The sequence below is a fragment of the Gorilla gorilla genome, chromosome 23, assembly GCF_029281585.2.
Source record: "Gorilla gorilla gorilla isolate KB3781 chromosome 23, NHGRI_mGorGor1-v2.1_pri, whole genome shotgun sequence".
NCBI classification, from domain to species: Eukaryota; Metazoa; Chordata; class Mammalia; order Primates; family Hominidae; genus Gorilla; species Gorilla gorilla.
Window position 1 is genome coordinate 31906998 of NC_086018.1, and position 22377 is coordinate 31929374.

The 22377-nt window shown below is 46.2% G+C and overlaps 1 protein-coding gene across 2 annotated transcripts in view; it reads right to left on the reverse strand.

Moving 5' to 3' along the window:
- LARGE1 (LARGE xylosyl- and glucuronyltransferase 1) overlaps positions 1–22377 on the reverse strand; it is a 759370-nt gene that overhangs the window by 719255 nt on the left and 17738 nt on the right. The window lies entirely within an intron of this gene.

Here is a 22377-nt window from a genome sequence, read left to right on the forward strand (position 1 = left end):
GATGCCCCCCCAAAACCCAGTTCCACCCTCAGCAGTGATAAAGGGGCAGGTGAGGGAAGCAGATGCCAGCCAGGAGACCTCTCAGCAGGGGGTCATTGTTAAAGCTTAGGAAAGACACCAAAGATGAAACTCAGCCTCTCATCAGTAACACTGGAACAGGAAGGCTAATCTTTATCATATAAGGCAACTAAGACTACAAATAAGGTATTTTGCAAATAAAAGTTTCATACATTCCACAGAGTAAAAGGATGCACTGAATTACCTCACTTCAGCATGTCTAGGAAACCTGTGAGATTTGATCATGGGACAACAGGTATGCATCCCCTGCTTACATAAATGGGCAGGAATTTTAATTTTCTCCTGCCGTTCTCCTACCTTTGCTATGATTAACTTGAACTCCAAGAGCCCCAAATGATGGGGTTTTCAACAGACTGATGGAGCGCTCTTTTAACTAATCACTCCATAATCCAATTTTCCTCACGTGCGTCTACAAATCACCCCCATCTCTCCACAAATCCAAGAGGCCATGAGACATGACACACAGCCAGATGAATTATGTTGAAAATGGGAAAACTCATCACTTTGGGCCCTGGATTGCAAATAATAACCAAGAACGGGTTAGAAGATATCTAAAGATATCCTTGGATGCCAATGCCGGAGAAGTCTGTGCGGCAGGAAGCTGCTGTTATCTTTACGTTTCAGCCTCAGCAGCTTAAGACCCTTCCACTGAGATATGATGGAAAGGGCCATGCACACACCTCCAGCCCCCACAGTGTGGGGGAGTGCCGCTTTGCAAGCAGGGTGATGCTTGGCTACCACCTTGCAGCCTCCCCAGGAAGTTTTGCTATTATTATTTCCATTACAGAGTCAAGAAAATTAAAGTGTAATAAGATAAAGTAACTCAACCAGGGTCATAGAGAATGGAAGCAGCAGAGACTCAGACTCATATATTTCTCAAAGCCTTCCAGTACTGCTCCCTGGCCCAAGTCACCCTCATCTCCTGCCTGAAGTACAGCCCTCCGCAGTCTCCCTGTTTCAGCCTTTGCTACCTGGGGCCAATGCACAACCAAGAAGTAGCCTCGTGATCCTGATAAACATGAATCAGCTCATGCATCTCTTCCAATGCACACTGTGCCCAGGAGACCCAGAACAATTGGGTTCCTCTCTGTCATCCTCTCCCAATACTTTCCTAGGGGCTTGTGCCCTTCCAGGCACATGACCCTCTGTGGTCTCTCTGTTAGCAATTAAGAAATGGCCTGAAGGCCTTTGCACTGGCATGGGCCTTGGCTCTTTCCCCAGAAAGCCCCATGACTCATTCCTTCACCATCTTCAGGCATCTGCTCCAATTACCTCTGCAAACCCTCCCGGACCAACCTCCTTAAAACCGCAAACCCTAACCCACTCCTGCCAACACACACACTCCACCCTCCCTCTCTCTCCCTTCTGTATTTTCTTCTCTCCGAGTATTTACCACCATAGGAGACACAGTATGGTTCCCCTGTTTTGTGTGTTAGTCTATCTCCCTCTGCCAGAACACAAACTCCATGAAGGCAGGGACTCGTGTCCCTTGGTTTACTAACAGTCCCACAGTACTTAGAACAGTGCCTCACATACAGTGGTGCACAGTAAATAGTTGTGTGATGAATCACTGGGAAAAAAAAAGACTTGAACCTATCTAAGTCAGGTGGTCTCTGCCCACCGACCACACCACCTGTCTCACCTTCAACAAGAATGTCAGCTCATTCAGGGCAGAAACCAAGGCCATGCAGTTGGCCTCGGTCAATGCCAGCTTCCTCTGTGTACGAATCATTACTGCAGCTGTCCGTCCACGCTGCTGGGAACACACCACTTTAAAGCGATCGTGCGCTTGCAGGGAACGTTATCCTGGGTCACTGTACGTTGACCCTCTTTCCTCTGATGGCATTAACGAGTGTGTTCTTCACACACTGCTATCATTCAGGGTGAGTCAGTGTGGGAGAAGCAGCCCACTTATCAAACCCCACTTCTCTTCTGAGGCCCCCATATTGTGCCAGCCCACGCAAAGGGCCTGACTACGGGAAGGCATGTGCCACATCCAAGTGACTGTCAGTTTGGCTGGAATGTCACAACTATGCAGGGAATCTGTGGGAGACCGGGCAAGACCAGATTGGGGAGGCCCTGAAAGGCCAGATGCCACCATCCCGCGGAGCTGCCAGATTCTCGAGGTCATGGCTTGCACTGCGGAGGGCCGGCAACCCTGCCTTTAATCTGCCTACCCAGGGAAGGAAAGCCTCCACCTCCTGCAAATCACCCTCTTAGTGGCATGCGTGCACTTACTCCAAAAGTCAACCTTTGTCTACAAAGGACAATGACAGGAGCAACCCTAGGTTTCCTGATGGCACAAATCAACCTCCCCTCCTGTTTTCTGAAGCTCAAGCTCTCTGCAGCTTCTGAGATGCTGCCAAGCACACAAAGGCGGAGTCACCCTGAGCCCATGATGGCATCAACAGCACATGTATTTGTGAGGCTTTCCACGGCGGGGGTGGGGGGGGAGGAATTTAATAAAAGGGCAGGTAAAACCTTGGGAAGAATACGAATAACTACTGGAACTTATTTAAATGCTGAGTTAGGCAGTTTTTCAATGATAACTCACTTCATCCTAATGCTCTGATTAACCATTATCATCCTCATTTTGCCCATGCAGAAACTAAGGCTCATCGGCTAAATAATCCACATGAGCCAGAAAGTGACAGCCCTCGCTTTCAAACCTAGGTTTACAGGGCACAAGGGTGTGTGTTCCACAGGCGATACCATGCTTCCTAATACCAGTGACTCTATCACTTTTTAAGTTGCTGAAAATATAATTACATTGCTACTGAGCCACTTTATTTCAAGCTGATATCTTAGCTGACCCTCTGTGGAGGGGGCAGCTCCAACTCCTGCCTCTGAGACTTCATCCCAGGAGTAGAATTGGGGTACACACCAGTACTTCAGATGGCTAAATACACGTGAAGTCCAGAGCCCCAAGTTCACACCAATCCCCCTAAGCCTCAGTCTGTTTATCTACAAAAATAGGAATGTTTATCTCATATCAATATCATAAGGCAGCCTTACGGAACTACTGATATTGATAGAGCAATATGAAGCTTGTTAATGTGCTTTATAAACTCTGAAAGGCTATTAAAACAAAGTTATAATTATAATGAAATCTAGTGAGTGACACCCATTCAGAGGTCTCACTGCAGGCATAAGCAGCTCAGCTACCCTCCGGGAGATGAAACACCCAACCTACAACTTCCTGTTCACCTTCCACTCGAGCCCAAGTTTCTCATAAAAGATCATAAAAGATGCGGCCGGGCGTGGTGACTCACACTTGTAATCCTAACACTTTGGGAGGCTGAGGCAGGTGGATCACTTAAGGCCAGGAGTTCGAGACCAGCCTGGCCAACATGGCAAAACCCCATCTCTACCAAAAAATACAAAAATTAGCCAGGCGTGGTGGCGTTCCTATAATTCCAGCTACTGGGGAGGCTAGGGTATGAGAATTGCTTGAACATGGGAGGCAGAGATTGCAGTGAGCCAAGATCATGCCGTGGCACTGCAGCCTGGGTGACAGAGTGAGACTCTGGTCAATAAATAAATAAACAAATAAAATAAAAGATGTGAGCCCCAGGAAGGGTATCACTGAATTAAAACTCTCTCCTGTGAGCATCTCAGGTAACCACGCAGCCAAGCTGAGCTGCAGGCTAGATCCATGGAAGCCAGCCCACAGCAATCCTGCTCCCTGGTGCTCAGTAAGGACCCAGTAAATTCCCACCTCCCATTTTCCTCTCCTACACTTGGGGACTCAGACCCTCTGACTCAGGCCCTCCAGCCCTCCTACAGGATGTTCCTGGGACTTGTGTGACTAGGGGGCACATTTAGAGAAAAGAAACTGGCAGAGAATCTAGTTTGGGCTTAAATTGTTTTTATTCCTATGTTATTCAAACATTAAAGTGGACTGGGCACAATGGCTCATGCCTGTAATCCCAGCACTTTGGGAGGCCAAGGTACGTGAATCACTTAAGCCAGGAGTTCAAGACCAGCCTGGCCATCATGACGAAACCCTGTCTCTACTAAAAATAGAAAAATTAGCAGGGCATGGTGGCCCACACCTGTAATCCCAGCTATTTAGGAGTCTGAGGCAGGAGAATTGCTTGAACTCAGGAGGTTGCAGTGAGCCGAGATCATGCACCTGGACAACAGAGTGAGATTCTGCCAAAAAAAAAAAAAAAAAAAAAAAGGAAGGGAGGGAGGGAGGGAAAAGAGAAGAAAAGAGAAGAGAAAAACATGTAAGACATTAAAATTAAAAAATTATTTGTATAGTAAATGTTTACTGAGCACCAAGTACCAGGCACTGCGCTCACCGCTGCAGGATACAGTGGCAAGGAAAATGACAAAAAGACACCCCTGGCTCTCGTGAAGCTTCCAGTCCAGCAGGGAAGAAACAAATGAACCAGAACATCCCATAAAAGCCTTTAAAGTCAACTGGGAAAAGTGCCTCGCAGGCCTTTACAAATACAGCAGGCAAGTTTTGGTCTGGGCAAGGTGGTGAGGGTAGGGTGAAAAAGCAGTAATTAAACAGAGACCTGGGTCAGAGCAGGGGTTATCGAGGCCGGGGTGGGGAAGTGAAGGAAACAGAATTCCAAGTGAAAAGAACAGCACGTGAACATCGAATGAGTTCTGCTGTGGTCTGAATATCTATGTCCCCCCAAAAATTGCTCTGTCAAAATCCTAACCCGCAATGTGATGGTATTATTAGAAGGTGGGGCCTTTGGGAGCTGTTCATACCATGAAGGTGGAGCCTTTGAGAATAGGATTACTGCCCTTAAAACAGAAACACTAGAGAGCTCCCTCGCCCCTTCTTTCACGTAAGGACGCAATGAGAAGGCCAAGAGACAGCAGGCCCTCAGCAGGTGCCGAATCTGCTGGTATCTTGATCTTAGAATTCCCACATTCTAGCACTGCGAGACCTAAACTCGTGTTATTTAAAAGTCACCTGGCCAGGCACAGTGGCTCACAGCTGTAATCCTAGCACTTTCGGAGACCGAGGCGGGTGGATAACCTGAGGTCAGGAGTTCGAGATCAGTCTGACCAACATGGTGAAACCCTGTCTCTACTAAAAATACAAAAATTAGCCAGGCGTGGTGGGTGGGTGCCTGTAATCCCAGCTACTCGGGGGACTGAGGCAGGAGAACTGCTTGAGCCTGAAGGTGGAGGTTGTGGTGAGTTGACATCGTGCCACTGCACTCCAGCCTAAGTGACAAGAGCAAGACTCCATCTCACAAGAAAAAAAAAAAATCACCCAGTTGATAGTATTTTTACTTCAGCAGCCTGAACAGACTAGGACAAGGTTCTCATGCCTATGATTTTTGCTCTAAAACAATCTTGAAATCAAAACAAACTTACAAGGTTTACCCTGAAGATCAACGCCAATACAAGTTTCAGTGAACGTAACATACGTTTGTTTCTATTCCCCTGACCTAAACCACCACTTCCCAGAGGGAATATGGTCCGCTTTGCTCAGGCTGGCCAGGTTCTCCTGAAGATGGAGGCCCCACCCTGTGCATGGAGCTCATTCCATCGTTCCTTCCCAATGTGGACAACATTGTGGAACCACCAATGCTCCCGTCCCACAGTCAGGCCCCTCTGCACTTCATTCTCTTTCTTCAATTGAAGAGGGACCGCTTTGTACCAAAGCAATGCCTCACCTAGGACCAGTATTTGGTTGTAAGTAGTCACATTCATGACCCAGAAGATGCTTAATTTTAGATGACATCAAAAGGTCAATTTTTAAAAAACGAAAAAAAAAAGTGATTTAAAAAAAAGTCTTACAGAACATCCATGAGCCCATGAAGGAACACTGTTTGAGAAACAAACTCCTTCCTCCCTTCCATTTTGTCACCATCTTCAATGACCTCATGAAAATCCCTTCCTTCTGCATTTGCAAATGCCCTTCCATTTCCCTTCCAACCAAGAAATGATGTGCACGTGGTGGACAACTGTACTAATAAAGCTCATGATAAAGAATATTTGTATCACACATGGGGGAGGTGGGTAACATTTATGGAGCCCCCCAACTACCTACAAAGCACCTTCGAATATATCCTCACACAGGCTGGGTGCAGTGGCTCACCGCTGTAATGCCAGCACTTTGGGAGGCCAAGGTGGGCGGATCACCTGAGATCAGGACTTAGAAACCAGCCTGGGCAACATGGCGAAACCCCATCTCTACTAAAAATACAAAAAATTAGCCAAGCGTGGTGGTGCCTGCCTGTAATCCCAGCTACTCGGGGGGCTGAGGCACAAGAATCGCTTGAACCCAGGAGGCAGAGGTTGCAGAGAGCCGAGATCACAGCACTGCACTCCAGCCTGGGCAACAGGGCAAGACTCCGTCTCAATAACAAAACAAAAAACAAATATATCTTCATACAACACTCACGAGTCTTGTAACATACTTCACTCCCTTTAGAGATGAAGAGACTGGTGGTTTTTGAGTAGCTTACTTAAAGTCAGTTACACATTTAAGTTCCTGATGTAAATCAGCATCTGCCTGACCCTAAAGCCTGAGCTTTCAACCAGGATATCACCTCACTTCCCCAAAAGAAAGCATATACTGTAATCTGAAATCAAAACTGGCACAATAAATAACAGATGCCACCTGCCCCTAAAATTCTTACCGAGCTCCCTTCAGAAGCGTCTTCATTCTCCTTTTAATTTCGTGAGCTTTTTCTCAAGCCCCCTCATTCAACAGAAATGGAAAAGATTCTTATTCTATTGTATTGTCTTCCGTTTTAATTGTCAGGTTTGCAAGTGTATGTCTGACAATTTTCGTGGCAAAGGTCCAGGAAGCTCCCTCCTGGGCTAGGCAGACTTCTGCACACCGGCAGCATTTCTTAGCGCCACTTATGACATCTTTTTCAATGAGAGAAAAGAAAGTGTATTTTTTGGAGCCCATCCATTCATAAGTTTGAGATTCTGGAGCTGGAATAATACGTATCTGGAAATTTTGTGTAATGGTTTCCTTAAATAGACCCTTTATTCTTGGTCCCCTGTAAAGTCTAGCAGAGACATAAGTCAGGCTCTTCTCAAACAGGGACTCTGTTCAATCAACTCACGCCAAGACCACTGATGGGGAACATCGAACATGGGGAGGCAGGCTCTGGGTCTGGTGTTTGCAGGGGGTCCCGGAGGGGCTCATGGACAGGAAACAAAGGAGATGCAAGCAATACTCACGGAGGCACCTACAAGGGGATGGGGTCATTTGAACTGGGTCTTAAAGGGAGAGTGGTCTGGAGTGACCAGAAGATAGGGGAGGGGAGAACTGAATAAAAATGTATTCATTCATTCATAACTTTCTGAGTGTTCAGTGAGGGAAGGATGTGAAGCTGGGTGCCAGAAACACAGCGTGAACCAGGAAAACGGAAATGGCCCCTGCCCTTGTGTAGTGTGAAACCTCATGGGATAGACAGATGAGGAACACACAGGCAAATGCAAACTACCAGCCATGTCAGTGCTGAAAGGGAGGCCCCAGGTTTCTGCCCCCCATAAGTGGGGAGCCAGGCCAGGGCCCTGCCAAGCCCCCCCAGCCCAGCTGGCCCACTGGCTCCTCAGGCCTGCGAGAGAACAACGACAGTGGTCTGAAGATGGAGGGGAACTAGCGACCCATGTGCACCTGCCACATTCTAGGAACAGAGCTACTACAGCTTCAGGGTTAAGCGCATAATTCTGGTGTTCAAATCCTAGTTTCTCCCCTACCCAGCCCTGTAGCCCTAAGCAAGTTACCAAACTCCACAATGCCTCAGATGCAAGGCGGGGCTCACACTCCTGTTCATTCCATCTTAGGGTTTTATGTGAGGATTTAAAATGTCAAATGAATTCATTCATATAGAGGCTAAAAAGAGTGCTTGGCACAGTAGTTGGTGCTTAAAAAAAAATGAGCTTTTCTTCATACTTTTTTCAAATTAACCCGCACAGCAATTCTAGGAGGCATATTTTATCTCTGTTTCACAAATGAAAAAACTGAGGCTCAAAAAGCTGCAAGAAATGAAAAAACTGAGGCTCAAAACGCTGCAACAGAACTTCACCAAGATCTCACAGGTACATGCTGGAGTCTGAGTCAAGTTGAGAATCATCAAAAAATTGTTTCAAAAACCAAGAATCACTGCACATAATGCTGTCAAGGTTTAAACTACAACGAGCTATTTCAAATTTATTTTATATCTGCAAAATTCCCAGATCTATTCAAAAGGACCATGAGCTTCGTGATAAGCCAGCGCTCATAGGCAACAATTCCTCAGGTTGTTCAGGACAGAGTAGGTCATAATTTTGGGGTGGGGGCAGGCGGGGTGCTGCCTCAGTTTCCCTAAAGCAACAAGCATTAGGCAGGTGGAAACAAGGGGTTATGAGACTACAGAGACTCAAGTTTTCATGACTTTACTGGGCATAGCTGCTCAGAGATTTACTGCCCTAGCGCCAAGGCATGCAACAGCTCAGAAAAACAAACATTTACAACTGAGCAGCTACCTGTCCCCGAAGCTACCCTGGGCTCCATATGGTTCTGTGCATATGGGAAGCTGCATATGGTTCTGTGAACTCTCGTCTCCTCAACAGGCAGGCCCCTTGCTTCCCCCTTGCCTCATTCAGACCCCTCATTTGAGAGTCATTTCAGAGTTCACCAGCTCCAGAAATGTTATCTTTCAAGGCTGAATCAAGAGGCTCTCCTCTGTGCTCTACCAAATGCCTATAAAAATTTCCAATATCTCCACCACTAAACTTGCCCCTTTGTTTTATAGGAATTAGTCCAGAAATTCATTTCCTTACTGGCTATGACTTCCATATGGACATGGATGAAGCCATTATTCCTTTTTAAAAGATTTATTCACTTTTTGTTGAACAAAAACATCTTTTTGAGCAACGACTATGTGCAAGGCACCATACTATATGCTAGCCATAAAAAAAAAAAAAACTGTATTGAGAGGATGCCATTCTATTAGGAGAGCCAGGTGCAGGAAGGAGAATGAGAATATGATGTTACTGCATGACTTTAGCAAGTAACTTACCCTTCTCTGGCTTGGTTAATTTATCTGGAAAATTGACCCAACATTAGTACCTACAACTCTTCAGATGATGAGGAGGATTACATGAGATCATACCTATAAAATGCTTAGCAAACACATCCCTGGCACACAGTACACAGACCAAATACATGCTGGGTAAAATTCTTTGTGATAAGCACTGTAAATGTTGGCTATTATCAAAAGGAGATGTTCTCTGACAGCAGCTTAGCTTTAAGTTGTAAGAGCTGGTTTTGGTTCATCAAAAGCAAAGTCATTAGAAAGTTAATGGAAAATTGGCATCAATGCATTGGCTGCGATGAAATCAACTTTGAAATATCACATATTTTTAACTCACAATCCTAGTCTGATAGGATCCTAGTCTAATAGTTTTTCTATTCTCGACTTTGACAACATCACCTAAAAATGCCTTCTCAAAAGCCACTCTCACCACGAGTCCTTTCTTAAGATGTTTCGTACCTTCTCTACCATGTACGACAGTTCACAATCTTGTCCTGGCCTTCTCACCACCCTCACAAAACTACAAAGCTTCTTTCAAACAGGATTCAAGTCTGAATCATGTTAGCAACCCACCACATCAGTCATTTGTTGCATAATAATGCTACCTAATGAGCCATCCCAAAACCAGTGTCTTGAGGCAACAATCACTTATTTCCAGTCATGCACCTGCAGGTCAGCTGGGACTTGGCTGATCTAGACTGGGCTTGGTTTCTCACTGAGGGCCCATGAATTGGCTGCGTGGCTCTGCTCCCCTCTCCTACACCTCTTCTGACCAGCAGCTGGCAGGGCACACTCTTTGTGGCAAAGGCAGGGACACAAAAAAGCAGAAATGCTCAAGATCTTTTAAGGCATAGGCTTAAAACTGGCATACCATCCCCTCCACCTCATACTTCAGGCCAAAGCTAGTCACGTGGTGAAACTCAAAGTCAAAAGTCAAAGAAGTTGGGTAGGAAATCAGAAAGGTGTGAAGATTTGAGGCCACAAACGCAATCAGCCTATCACATCCACCACTCAGGTGCTTCATGCATACAAAATGATCATCTGGCTCTGAATAAATGAACAAATGAATGAATGAAAGAAGACTGACTACATTTCACAGCCTTGTCAAGACACATGCCAGTTTCACTAGCAGCCACTGTGAATTCTAAGGGTGGTACAACAGTGGCACCCTCGTTAAATATTAGTTTGCTACAGGTCCCTAAACTCCACTGTACTTCAGCGGAAGAGGCAGCATTTCAAAAATGTGTATGTTCACAGTGTTATTTTTTCATGGATCTCTGATTGTGAAATATATCAATATTCCCAATCACACACAGGAGCCCGTGTGCAGGCACACATCATGCCCTATTTCTCAAAAAAGAAAAATGCAACACTGCTTTGCAAACGTGGAGTGAGGGAAGGCGATTAAAAAGGGAGAAGGTGAATAGGTGACTTTGAATCCAACCTACAGTGGTTAATTTTCATTTAACTATCTAGCTGAGACTAGGGGTTCAGCAGAAGCACATTAAATTCTGTGAACTTATGAAACGATGCATTATTGAAGACACAGCAGGAGGAAAGGACTCGGTTTAGAACACATAAAAGACTAAAACCGGCAAAAGTGTCATTTTCCATTACAAAGTAACCGCTAAAGAAAATACATTTTAATTGAGAAAGAAAACACCAGCTCCAAAAGGGTAGGTAAAACAAAATGTATCCACAGCACTGTCCCCCTTCCTCTTCCCACCACCCCAGTAAATCCTGCAGTTCCACCTGGAACTCAACCAAGGAATAAATCTTAAACTATTCCATGTCCTTTCTGGATCCACTAACACTAGTAGAGGCCACCATTTACTCCATTCACTCAACAAATATTTATTGAGAGTTCTCTATGCCTAAGACAAAAAAAGACAGAAACCCTGCCGTCATCAGCTCACATTCAGATAAACGCACAGCATATTAACAAACGGTGATGCTATAGGAAAAAACAGAGCAGGGTAAAGAAGGCAAGCGTGTTATCGGAGAGCCACAAATTTAAATACAGTGATAATCACCAAGTTTTTCACCTCCCGAAGTGACCTTAAGACTTCTGTGCTTCAACTTTCAAAAGCTGTTGAAATCAATCATTAACTTAAGTGGTACAGGTAAGCCATCATATCACTCATTCTAGCAGACACAAATATTGGGTTCCCCACTCACAAGGTGTTTGCAATCTAATCCCCCTCATCAAGCGGTATTCAGGTCTCATGGGAACACCACAAACCCCACGTTTAACCATGAACTCTAAGCAATGACAAAAGGCAGTCCATGCAGGCCTATTATTAAGGCCCGCCGAACGTCACAAGTCTCACAGGGCACCTCCGCCCCTTTCACTACATGTTGAGTAGGAAGTGCATTGAAGGCACTGAAGATGCAGAAAATCTATCGATTCCACAGGAAAAGCATGAGCAGGCCTCACTGGGTCCCCAAACTGGGCTCCCGGCCCTGCAGACCTGGATGCTCTAAGTCCAAGGGTCAACTCCCCTCCCCATCTAGAGGCTGACGCTATGAGCACTCAGGGTCACCCTCTAAATGGGGAGAGAGGTTGTGCTATTGGTCCAGGCCCCACCCTTATCCTAAGGCTGTGTCTTCTCTACTTCCTGCTCAACCTGTACCATATGGAGGCCTCCTTCCCAGTGTTCTAAATCTTGGCTGCCTATGCAGATCACCTGTGGAGTTTTTGATCCTGGTCCCCAAGATGCATCACAAACCATTAAAATCACTATTTCTAGGGGTGGATCCCAGACATCAGTATCAGTTAAAGCTTTCCAGAGGATTCCAGTACACATCCTAGGTGAGAAACACTGTGGACCCCTACTCTACTCACTAGGGTGGCTACCCCAGTTGCAACCTTATTCCTGACCCCCTTGTCTCCTCTTCTTACTTCAATTTGAGGCTTTAGCTGTGTCCCCTACCCGACACTATCCCACTGCTGTCCATCAGAATGAATTATCAGAAACTTCGAAGTAGCCTCTGTGTGCAGCAACTCTATTTTTCAAACAAAACTGGGACATGGGAGCTTGGCAGAAACACTACTGTGCTCTTCCGAGGCAGTGGCCCCAGGCAAGTTAGGACAGGGCTTTGGAGTTCTCATCCTTGTCTGGACCCATATCTGGTCCAAGGTCACACACATGTGTGTGACCTCGTACAAGGAAATGAACCCCATTTGGTCTCAGTGTGCTCCTCTGTAAGTCAGGCACCATGACAGCCACCTCATCAGGCTGTTGGGAAAACACAATGAGAATCATGAATCAAGCATTTGACATTCAGGAGGTGCTCAAAAAATGGCAGTGGCACTTCTCAATTTGTTACATGGGAGCCAGTCCAGGAAGAGCTTATATACCAAAGTGGAATGCCTGGGACAGTTTAATGGTTTAATGGGATAACAAATGGGGCAGAATATTTGCAATTAGAGCCACCCTAGAAAATCTGATCACCGATCACCTGTATTTTGTGTCATGAGCCTTATATTGGAGAGGCAAGTGGGGGTGCTGTGGGGGATGGGGAGGAGAGTACACCTCTACAGAGGTGGGCAGAGTTGGCACCCTCGGTCTCTGGATGGGACACACAAACCGGAAACCAGAGAGAGCAGGAAGGCACAGGAAGGACAAATTAGCTCTAACTATGAATGCATTTGAGCATAAACAGAAAACAGAAAAGCAGGCCATCTGCCCACTCACAGAGGACAAGAGGAGGAGATGGAGACCTGAGGTGACCAGAGTAGAAAACTAGGATGGAATGGACTCAGGCAGGTCTCCTGGGAGGCTACATATTAGTTATCTATTGCTGTGTAACAAACTGTCACAAAGTTGATGGCTCAAAACAGCACACGTTCATTATTTCACAGTTCCTATAGCTCAGTGTGAGCCTGGGCATGGCTTAGCTGTGTCTATGGTTCATGAATCTCATAAGGCTATACAGCCAAGGTGTCCCCAGGGAGCTCTGGGGCCGAATCCACCTGCAAGCTCCCTCCTGTGCTGGCAGAATTCATTTCCTTGTGCCTGAGGTCCTTGCCTTCTTGCTGGCTGTCGGCAGGGGTCACCCTCTGCTCCTCAAAGCCACTCACAGTTCCTTGCCACATGGGCTCCCCCAACATGCCAACTTCATCAAGCCAAGAAGGAAATCCTTCAGGGCAAGTTTGCTACGAAGATGGGGTCTTACATAAGGAAATGTAATCACAGAAGTGACATCCTTCGCCTCTGCTCTGGTCTTATTAGAAGCAAGTCACAAGTCCCCTGCACACCCCGAGTGAAAGGGACCACACAAGAGGAGATCAGGAGATGAGGATCATGAGGGCCAACTTAGAGTCTGCCTGCCAGAGATACCTTATTTTCACCGTAGTAAAATACACATCACATAAAACTTCCAATTTTACCCATTTTTAAGGGAACAGTTCGGTAGAATCACACACATTCCTATTTTTGTGCAACAATTACCAACACCCACCTCCAGCACTGTTTCATCTTCCCAAACTGAAACTGTCTCCCCCTTAAAAGCTCACTCCCAATTCTCTCCTTCCCCTAGTCCCTGGAAACCACCATTTTACTTTCTGTCTCTACAAATTTGACTACTGTAGGGACTTTACATAAGTGGAATGATAAATATTTATCTTTTTAATGACTGACTCATTTAACTCAGCATCATGTCCTCAAAGTTCATCCATGTTGTCGCATGTGACAGGACTTCCTTCCTTTTGAAGGCTGAATAATATTCCATTGTATGTCTACACCACATGGTGTTTAGCCTTTCCACCGATGAACACCTGGGTGGCTTCCACATTCTGGCTATTGTGAATGACGCTGCTATGAACATGAGTATGCAAACATCTCTTAGAACTGTGCTTTCAACTCTTTTGGGTATATACTCAGAAGAACTGCTGGATCTTAAGGTACCAGGGGCACATTTGAGGCCAAAGTATACCGTGTACTGGGGTCCAGCGGCTTGGGAGCCTGTTAAAACTTTCGACAGAGGCATAGGAAAGTAAAAGGTGCCCGAGTGACTGAGAGCAACGTCCTATTGTTAGCACCATCTCTCCCTCAATGATGCCGTCACCTTGCTAGAATGTTCAAACTTCACAGTGTCCGCAGCACTCCATCTACTGAGGCCTAGCGACACTGACCCCTTCCACTCCCGGCTCCCACCCCTGGTGTGCTTGACTTTCGCTGCTGCTCCCGCATTTTAAAGGAGTTTTTTTCAGTCACACTGTTTGAGTTTTCCGTAATTAGATACTCACTCGTTCTCTCTCAGTATTCAGAATGAAAGCAATGCTCTCTCCCAGCTGTGCTACAGGGGCCAAGTGTCAGATGCAACCCAGCACAGAACCTTCCCCGCCGACCAGACCTGATGGTGGGATATCAGAGAGAGGTCCTCAAAGAGAGGAAACACACGTGCTGCCCTGGAAAAGAGTTGAAGCTGCTTTTCTGGTTATCGCCCCTGTCTCTCACTTCCTGGATTTCTTCACCCCAACGTTAGCAGATCAGGGACAGTTTTGCAGGAAGGAGGCCAGTCATGCCTCCTTTGTGGAGCTCCCTGGAGAGCTTCTACCTCCCTTCCTTCAAAGCCCAGGAAGAAGCTGAAATGAAAGCCTCAGGTTGACTCACTCACAACTGTTGAATCCCACACACCCTTCTTTGCAAAGCAGCTGGCTACCACATTCAGAAGGCACTACAGCCTTTAAATCAAGCCCATTCTTTTGCAAAAACCCCACATACCTACTCCTCCGCTTTTATTTTTGCTCACCCAAAAAGCTGCAAGCAGTAAACTCTCATTGGTGGTCTACAAAGATAAAAGTCCCAGGGATCTATTATTATTTCAGGCAGAATAAGGGGTTCCTTCCTGTGGTCCCAAAGTAGCACAAAACGAAAGCAGGAGGCAAGCTGGGCCTGGAGAGCCACCTAGTAAGTCTGGCTATCAGGCAGAAGTCAGGACAGGGCAGCATGACGGGAATACGCAAGGGAGACAGCCCTTATCTAGATCTATCCCAGCTCAGCCAGTGAAGGTGAAATCGGAGGGGGAATGCCAATGAAGCCAGCGGAACCTACAGACAGCCAAAATGTGGCGCTTTATTACGAGAGTCTAAGTGACTGCAAACAGGCCATTATCAAATCTCTTCAGTGACAAAGCTCCGTGTTGAAGGGGACAAATAAAAATAAGTACATTAAGCACAATAAATCACAGGGACCTGTCGGTGAGACCCATTATCCCTGGGGGATTACGAGGCTGTTTTCCTCCCTGCTTTCAACTATTGGATCCTGGTTTTCCCATCATTGTTTTAATATTGCAGCCATTACTCTCTGTGCCATGAAGTGCCTGCTGTTTCTCTGTAGTTCTGGGTGGCAAGGGCATAATTTATTTTATGATTTGCTTGGGAGGGTAGCTGTTTTATATTCATCTTTAAAAAATACATTCAATGATTGTAGCAATGAGACCCTGTTTAAAAAACAAGAGACCCAGTCCTGTCACTCCTTTCAGCATACACGTGGCCACAGCTGTAGCCGCCCAAAAGGTACCCAACAATTACCAAGAGGACGATGCAGTTTCTTTGGTGGCCCACACACCCCAAGAAAGCTTGAGCCAGGCTTAAAAGAGCTCCTGAATGATGCAGAAGACAGCCTGGGCTTGAGGGAGAAAATAAAAGGTTGGAAGTCAGGTGGCCTGAATTTTATCATTAACTTGGTGTGAGCCTACACGGTTCCCTTGATCTGGGCCCAAGTGCCCCGCCCCCCATCCACAAACTAAGGCATCCCATTGGTCCACATCCCTCTTGGGAGCCCAAAAGTTCTGCATTTCCATGAGATGCAGAGGGAGTGCAAAGCACTTTACACCACGTAACCCTACTTTTATTTCCTCCTCTCTTTCCACAAGATCATTACAAGATTCTTCTTAAGACTGGCCGAGCGCAGTGGCTCAACGTCTATAATCCCAGCACTTTGGGAGGCCGAGGCAGGCGGATTGCCTGAGGTTGGGAGTTCAAGACCAGCCTGGCCAACATGGGGAAACCCTGTCTCTACTAAAAATAGAAAATTAGCTGGGCGTGGTGGCACATGCCTGTAATCCCAGCTACTCCAGAGACTGAGGCAGAAGAATCGCTTGAACCCGGGAGGTGGAGGTTGTGGTGAGCCGAGATTGTGCCATTGCACTCCAGCCTGGGCAACGAGAGCAAAACTCCATTTCAAAAACAAACAAACAAACAAACAAAAAGATTCTTCTTAAGATAAAGCCAACCCATTATGCAATTCTCCAAGACATCTTCTACCAGTTCCTCCTTCTCCTATCCCTGCAGAAATGTTCCCTCCTGCCTCCTCATTTCCTGAGATGTTGTTTTCCAGGACCATTCATTATAAACAAGTCCTCACGCAACTGTATCCATCGGGAAGTGACAGGATGTGCTATTTATGCTGCTCCCTATCAGAAGTGAACAGGACCACAAACCCCTGCTGCTCTTCAGCAAGATGGCTTTGGACCCCTCCCTGCAGTATGGAGACATCAGTATTCCTTTCAGCCATTCCCATTTCAATTACCACATCTCAGTCTCGCCATGAAAAGAACACGTCTTGCAATGTAAGCTTCCAGTGTGGCACTGTACAAGGCGGCCATATAACAAAATTGATCCCAGAACTTCATCGCCCACCTGCGAGGCACTGACATCAAACCCGCCTGATGGTGTCCAACTCTCAAAATACCCTATAAAGGACTCAAAATCAAAACAGGCAAAAAAGTTACAGGCTCTCCCATGTCAAAAATGGAACTGGGTTTAACGGATCATCAAAGCCTGCTGAGCGGCCTCTTGGGAGTGGAATAGAGGATTCCTTCTAACCAAACAATGCATCAGGCTTTGCAAAATTTGATGTAACAAACCAATAAATACCAAGAGGAGTTATACATATGGTAGTTTTGAGCCCAGAACTGCAGGTGGCAAGTGACAAAAGGGATAGCTTTGCCTGGAAGCATGACAGCCAGGGGCCAACCTAATCTGCTCACAATGAACCAAGCCACACAGAATGAGAGTTCCGAGCAAGCAGGGACTGGGACTTTGTCTTGTTCTCCTCCTCACCCGCCCCCTCACTGTGCCCAGTACAGTGCTTGGCATATAACAGAGGGTCAACAACTGTGTGTTCAGTGAATCAGCAAATGAAGGAATGAATCTGAGCAAAGCAACATCGATGACCAGCAGCCCTCAGAAACTCTGATCCAATTGATGGGAATAACATGAAAATCTATTTAACAAAGAAGTGAGACTTCTGCAGTGCTTTGGGCATCTCAAAGAATACATCCAGATGTATATATTCAGACAGCAATCTGTACAATGCTGTAAGTAAATGCAAGTAAAAGGCACAAATCCTTTAAATGTCATTGTGTGGGTTTGGAGGGTTGTTTTTGGCTTATTTGTTTTGTAGCTTTTTCCCCTAACCATTGCAAGTTATTAGGAAGAAACAAAAGAGAAATGCAGTCTGAAAACATCCTTAGCCTCTGCCCCAAGTGAACCTCTGTTGAATATCAAAATACAGCTCATGAAAACAAACCAAAAAACCAGAATACATTCCCACACTCTCCATGAAAGATTCAGGAGTTGGAACAGATATCTCAGGATTTACACTCAAATTGTACCACAGGGCAGCAGTCACTGGCCTGCAAGTCAGGACAAGGAGGAACACAGCAGTCCTGACGTCTAAGAAGATGCAGCTCAGCTCCTGGGTGGTGCTCCCCCTTGCAAGCCCAGCCCCGGCTCACTCTACGTTTCCACCAAACACACAGCTCAGGTACAACATTCTTACCTCCAAAGGACTTACAATTGAAAATTCTCACAGACCACATCATGTGTCAGACCCAAATGCTCATTAGATGTCACGTGCTTGGAATGAAGAGCCTCTAATGTCCAACGGGCATCCGGCCATCACCCAGGGGATACGATTTCTAGATTGCTTTCTCATTAACTTGTGTTTGATCCTTACATTAAAGGCGAGAACAGATGACAGACCTTGTTTCACAGAGGAGAAAAAAATGAAGCTCAGAGAGTATTAAGGGTTGAAATAATCCCCCAAAAGACATGAGGAAGTCCTAACCCCTGGTACCTTAAATTGTGACCTTCATTGGAAATAGGGCCTTTACAGAGATAATCAAGTTAAAATGAGGTCATTAGGTGGAACTTAATCCAATATAACTGCTGTCCTTATAAAAAGGGGAAGTTGGCTGGGCGCAGTGGCTCACGCCTGTAATCCCAGCACTTTGGGAGGCCGAGGCAGGCAGATCACCTGAGGTGAGGAGTTCAAGACTAGCTTGCCCAACATGGCGAAACCCCGTCTCTACTAAAAATACAAAAATTAGCTGGGCATGGTGACACACGCCTGTAATCCCAGCTACTCGGGAGGCTGAGGCAGGAGAATCGCTTGAACCCGGGAGACAGAGGTTGCAGTGAGCCGAGATCGCGCTACTGCACTCCAACCTGGGTGACACTAGTGAAACTCTGTCTCAAAAAAAAAAGGGAGGGGGGGTTGTTTGCACACAGAGACAGGTACAGAGGGAAGACAATGTGAAGACACACAAGAAGAAAATAGCTATGTGACTGGAGGGACATGTCTACCAGCCAGGGATCACCAGGAATTGCCAGCAATCACCAGAAGCTAGTGAGAACCAGAAGGGTTCTCACCGAGAGCCACTGGAGAGGGAGCGTGGTCCTGCTGACTCCTCCAGACACCTTGGCTTTGGACTTCTGGCCTCCAGAACTGTGAGACAATTAATGTCTGTTGTTTTAGGTCATTCAGCACGTGGTACATTGTTACGGCTGCCATAGGAAATGAATGCAAAGAAAGTAAGCGCCTTACCCAAGGGGAGCCAGGAAATATTAGCATGGAAATAACAATAAACCATGTTCTGCCAAAACTTCTTGATCCTATGTCCTACTCTCTCAGACACTGTGAAATGTTTTCCATAAAGACAATCCCCTAATTAGTTGGGCGAGGTGGCACATGCCTGCAGTCCTAGCTACTGGAGAGGCTGAGGTGGGAGAATCGCTTAAGCCCAGGAGTTCAAGGCTGCAGTGAGCTAGGATCACACCACTGCACTCCAGCCTGGGCAACAGAGTGAGATAGCATCTCTATAAAAAATTAAATTAAAATGTTGAAAAGACAATCTTCCAATCAGTTAACACAATCGATGTTGGCAGATAAAGGGGTGATGATACATGGATGACTTATTCAGGCCCTCAACCTGAACATAGGCATACTTTAACCACATCGTATAGCAAATGGCTTTCTAAAATTGTACTGAAATTTCTGGTTTGCAGGCAAGCAAAATTTGGGAAGCGGATTTTTGGGTTCTAATGTGAAAAGACTACAATTTGAAAGCTGCTACCTACTCCCCACATCTTTTCGGCTGTGATGTTTCATTCTAAACAGAGACAGACCAGACAATGAACACACAAGCCACATTAAAACAGTAATTAGCGCAAGAGTGAGAACAATGACAACTTCTTGACAAAGTGGAACAATGAACAGGTTTGTCATAGGCAGAACCTTAAAGATTAGCTCTGAGAATGAACAGAAATCATTCCAACACAACAGTGGCACTTTTACGACGTGGGCCAAACGGACTCATAAAACCCCACACTTGAAAACTTTGGTCCGTAAGACACACAAAAAAACAAGATGACAAGACTCTCTCACACACGGGAGCGCTGGCGTGCCCAGCAGAGCTCTTGGCCAATCCACTGCTCCAGTGGGAAGAATAGCATGAGCTGTTGGTCTCAAAGACAGAGTCCTGCCTTAGGGCAGCCACCCATCCCATTCCCCAAAAAGTCATAAAACTCATTTCACAACCCAAGTCCACCCTCAGAGTATCGCAGAGAAGCTGTCAATTGCAAGGACAATGCTACAATTCCAAAACGGCAGCACTGAGCCTAGGGAGGTGAAAGGTCCAGATTCTCACTATCCAACCCCAAGCATTTTTCACAAACCCACAACCAGTTCTCATCTGTACATTTTGTCTTCTCTCTACTCCTATTAAAGGGAAAGCAGTACCCGAATAACAAACTTACATCAGACTTAACCATCCCTGAAACAGTCTGCACTGCCTAGGTGAATCTGTTACTAATTTGTGTTTCAAACAAGATATGTACATGTTTTTCAAAATACAACCCATTCACAGCATTAAAACAACAGATGATGTTATAGGCTGAATTGCATCCCCTCCCCCAACTTCGTATGTTGAAGTTCTAACCCCCAGAACCTCAAAATGTGACCATATTTAGAGACGGGGTCTTTAAAAAGGTGATTAAGGCTGGGCACAGTGGCTTATGTCTGTAATCCCAGCACTTTGGAAGGCCAAGGCTGGTGGATCTCCTAAGGTCAGGGGTTCAAGACCAGCCTGGCTAACATGGCGAAACCTTGTCTCTACTAAAAATACAAAAATTAGCTGGGCGCAGTGGCGAGTGCCTGTAATCCCAGCTACTCGGGAGGCTGAGGGAGGAGACCCGCTTGAACCCGGGAGGCGGAGGTTGCACTGAGCCGAGATCAAGCCATTGCACTGCAGCCCGGGCAACAAGAGCGAAACTCCATCTCAAAAAATAAAAAGGTAATTAAGTTAAAATGAGGTCATTAGGGTGGGCCCTAATCTACTATGACTGATGTCCTAATAACAGGAAGAGATTAGAGCACAGACACACGCAGAGGGGAGACCATATGAAAACATCAGGAAAAGACAGCCACATATAAGCCAAGGGGAGAGGCTTTTGCCAACACCCTGATCTCAGACTTCAAGCCTCTAGGACAGTGAGAAAATACATTAATATTATTTAAGCTCCACAGTCTATGGTACTTTGTTACGGCCACCCTGGCAAACTAAAATAGATGGAATTCCACCATTCTGAATTTTTTAAAAAAATAAATAAAATCACATAACGGTTTAAAAAAAAAAAAAAGAATGGCAAAACACATTGTCAGAGATTCTTCATTGTGTCCTTAAAAGTCTTGAAATTGGCCAGGCGTGGTGGCTCACGCCTGTAATCTCAGCACTTTGGGAGGCCGAGGCAGGCGGATCACGAGGTCAAGAGATCGAGACCAGCCTGGCCAACATGGTGAAACCCTGTCTCTACTGAAAATACAAAAATTAGCTGGGCATGGTGGCGGGCGCCTGTGATCCCAGCTACTTGGGAGGCTGAGGCAGGAGAATCACTTGATCCTGGGAGGAGGAGGTTGCAGTGAACCAAGATCGCACCACTGCACCCTAGCCTGGTGACAGAGCAAGACTCCATCTCCAAAAAACAAAACAAAACAAAAAAAGTCTTGAAATGACTGATGCAGGGAATAGAAGGTATCACTGACGCCACTGTGTCAATGGGCAGATGAGTATCCTAGCAGGGAAAGTGTTGACTGGCACTGGTAGGGGAAGTACACACAGTACAGTCAAAAGGTTTTATAGAGACCTGTGGTCTCTTTTGTATGACTTCTAGATCTTCAGATTAATCTTCCTACTGAATATTTTCGGCCATTCTGTCTACCCAGCTTCTCTCCTAGAACCACTCCTTCCCCACTCTTCAAGCAATTCAAATAGGACTGACTTCCTCCTACCAGCTCCGGGGATGTGGTGGAGGTTCTTCCAACCAGATTACAACATGGGCTTTTTTTTGAGATGGAGTCTCATTCTGTCGCCAGGCTGGGCTCACTGCAACCTCCGACTCCCTGGTTCAAGTGATTCTCCTGCCTCAGCCTCCTGAGTAGCTGGGATTACAGGCGTGTGCCACCACGCTCGGCTACTTTTTGTATTTTTAGTAGAGACAGGGTTTCACCATGTTGGCCAGGTCGGTCTCAATCTCCTGATCTCGTGGTCCCCCCGCCTCGGCCTCCCAAAGTGCTAGGATTACAGGTATGAGCCACGGCGCCTGGCCACAACCAGGACTTTTGCCAGATGTACTGGGAAAAAGATGCTTTCCCTCAGCTACGATGGTGAGGCGAGTCAGATGTGCACCCAGGGCTCCTGGCATCCCATGGGGACAGGCTGCCTGAGAACCAAGCCAACACAGAAGAAGGCAGAGCCAGGCATGGGGCAGTAGAGTCGGTGACGCTGTTCGAGGACTTAGATCCAGGCCTGCCTGACACTGCCCTCAGGTCTTCAGTTACTTAAGCAGATAAAGTGGAATGGTTATTTAACATCACTATGAGTTAGGTTTCTATAATTTGTACTTGAAACAGTCCTCAGTGAGCCATTGAGGCACTCTGGCATACACGATCACATGACTAGCTACATGTGTAAAAGTTTCATCAACATTTAA